Source organism: Megachile rotundata, unplaced genomic scaffold (genome assembly GCF_050947335.1).
Source record: "Megachile rotundata isolate GNS110a unplaced genomic scaffold, iyMegRotu1 scaffold0522, whole genome shotgun sequence".
NCBI classification, from domain to species: domain Eukaryota; kingdom Metazoa; phylum Arthropoda; class Insecta; order Hymenoptera; family Megachilidae; genus Megachile; species Megachile rotundata.
Genome location: NW_027473819.1, coordinates 120,001 through 122,500, shown reverse-complemented (window position 1 = coordinate 122,500; position 2,500 = coordinate 120,001). Strand labels below are relative to the sequence as shown.

The following is a 2,500-nucleotide window of genomic DNA, read 5'->3' as shown; positions in this document are numbered from 1 at the left end:
ACTAGGGGAGAAGTGCACGACTACATAGCCGGAACATTCGCCGCGGGTGGTGTGCCCACGCCGATGGGAAACCCGCCGTAACGGGACCATCCGGGGCACTATCGCACCAACACGGGAGCCAGCTTCGTTGACGATGAATCTCCCCATTCGATCTTTTGGGTTTCTCGGGTTTACCCCTGAACGGTTTCACGTACTCTTGAACTCTCTCTTCAAAGTTCTTTTCAACTTTCCCTCACGGTACTTGTTCGCTATCGGTCTCGTGGTCATATTTAGCCTTAGATGGAGTTTACCACCCACTTAGGGCTGCACTCTCAAGCAACCCGACTCTAAGGAGAGATCCACCCGAGACGCGTACCGGTCGCTACGGGCCTGGCACCCTCTATGGGTAAGTGGCCCCATTCAAGATGGACTTGGACGCGATTCGATGTCTCGGGATAAACGGATCCTCCTGAACACTACATTTCCCAGCGGCGTTAACCGCGGGATTCAGTGCTGGGCTCATTCCTGTTCGCTCGCCGCTACTAAGGAAATCCTTGTTAGTTTCTTTTCCTCCGCTTATTAATATGCTTAAATTCAGCGGGTAATCTCGCCTGCTCTGAGGTCGTCGAAATTTTATTATTTCTTTTCAAAGTTATACCACAAACTGTACGCTCTTTTCGGGGTTTCGACACGTAATACGAAAGGTATATTAATACCAACGACGCACAGGGATTATGTCGTTCGATTTTTTCCTTGTATCGTTCGATAACCAACTATTTTTCTCTTTTCGGATCAACACAATATCGTCGACTACTCGAAGGTACGTACGAGCCAAAATGAAAGCTCGGTGTCTCCTCTCTCTTTTGTTCGACAAAAGAAAAAAGGCACTTAAAACGCCGCATATTCGGGCAGGCGGGACAACGACAAAAAAAAAAAACGACGACGACGACGTCCGGTTGTTCTCGACTCGCGTCGGAGTATATATGTATATATTATAATCGGATATATCTTTTTATCTATCCAGGGCGCGTTAAAACAAACGACGAGGAGAGACTACGACAACGAGGAGATAAAGGTCGGACACCTTTTCTTCTTACCCTCGGCGCGCTCTCGCACACGATCGTTTCATGTTTCTTTTGTCCCCTAAAGGATACATATACCGTTACAACATATTTACGTTCGAATATACACTCGACGGTCGATAAACCGTAAAGACGCATCGTCCGATACGTTTTTTCTTTTGCTGTCGCGTTCCGACGCAAAATCCCAAGAAAAGGGCGAGAATGCCAGAGACAGCCATGTAAACCATCGGTGACTTATCATGGTCCAGAGAATAAAGGGTTAAAGGAAAAAAGAAATCCCATTTTTAACGTGCGTGGTACACCTTCGTCGTGTATATATCGTTCGATGAAACCACGAGCGCACAAAAGGAGGAACAAAAGCGTTTCGAGATCGATCTTCGGTGTAAATGTCATTGTTCATTTGCGTTCGACCGTTGTTCGATAAAAGAAATTTAACACACGAACAACAATGAAGGGAGACTCTCGCAAGACGATCACCAAATAAGCGTTTATCGTTCGATCGGTCCGGGTTTTTCAACGTCCGTCCGGCACAATTATGCACTTCGAGGACTGGACGACCGGAACCCGTATTGGGATCGCGCGGTCTTCCGCTTCTAATCAACGACAACGAAGCGATCTGCGCTTGTAAATGTTAAAAAAAACGTGGCGAAGCTACGATCTCGTAATAATTTAACCGTGAAAGAGCTTCCGTCGCACGTTTATTTTTAACTTTTCCCCTCGTTGTATAAACTTTCGCACCGTCGAAAAAAAAATTCGACAATCATTTCAGACAACGTCGGGAGCGCGGAGAAACGCCGTAAACACGCTCTACTCTCGGCTTGCTTCCTTCAATTGGTGTCTAACAATTCTCTCGCAGGGCGAAGAATCATTTTCTCTCTCGTCTAAATATCCTTCTGTAGTTAGGTGTTTTCGACTCGGGAGCGCTCTTTCACGGGCGGTCGTATATGGTCTCTTTTAGGGGTTTAACTAGAAACCACGACTCACGCAAGCCGAGATAAGCGCATTCCGCCGAGAAGATCCTAAAAACTAAGAATTGCGAGATATACGAAAATGTTCTTCTGTCGCCTGTGAAAAAAATGAACACTAGCAAAGAGAGGGCGAGACACGAACGTTCCATTTAACATTCTCCGCGTCAAACGCCGACGAAATGTCCAACCATCGCTCGTACGTTTTCGCCAATTTCGCAAGTTGTTCTCTCTCTCGCGTTCGACCATCGGATCCCGCTCCGAAACGTTCGACTTTTCGGCGTTTAACAGTTTCGTTTTATCTAGTCGAACGACGAGCGGTACCGAAAAAAATTTAACAATGAAGAGAAAACCTTTTGCTGCTAAAGGCAAACGCAAGCAGTCTTTAGTTATATAAACGACCCTCAGCCAGGCGTGGTCCAGGAATTGTATCCGTGGACCGCAATGTGCGTTCGAAATGTCGATGTTCATGTG

General features: G+C 46.6%; 1 non-coding gene and 1 pseudogene across 1 annotated transcript in view; both read right to left on the bottom strand.

Moving 5' to 3' along the window:
• LOC143266395 (large subunit ribosomal RNA) overlaps positions 1-604 on the bottom strand; it is a 4,660-nt pseudogene extending 4,056 nt beyond the window's left edge.
• Positions 605-2,424: 1,820 nt separating this feature from the next.
• The window catches only part of LOC143266400 (5.8S ribosomal RNA), a 155-nt gene continuing 79 nt past the window's right edge, over positions 2,425-2,500 (bottom strand). Inside the window, exon 1 of the ribosomal RNA XR_013041396.1 lies at positions 2,425-2,500. This exon is cut by the window's right edge and continues 79 nt beyond it. This is a non-coding gene — a ribosomal RNA (5.8S ribosomal RNA).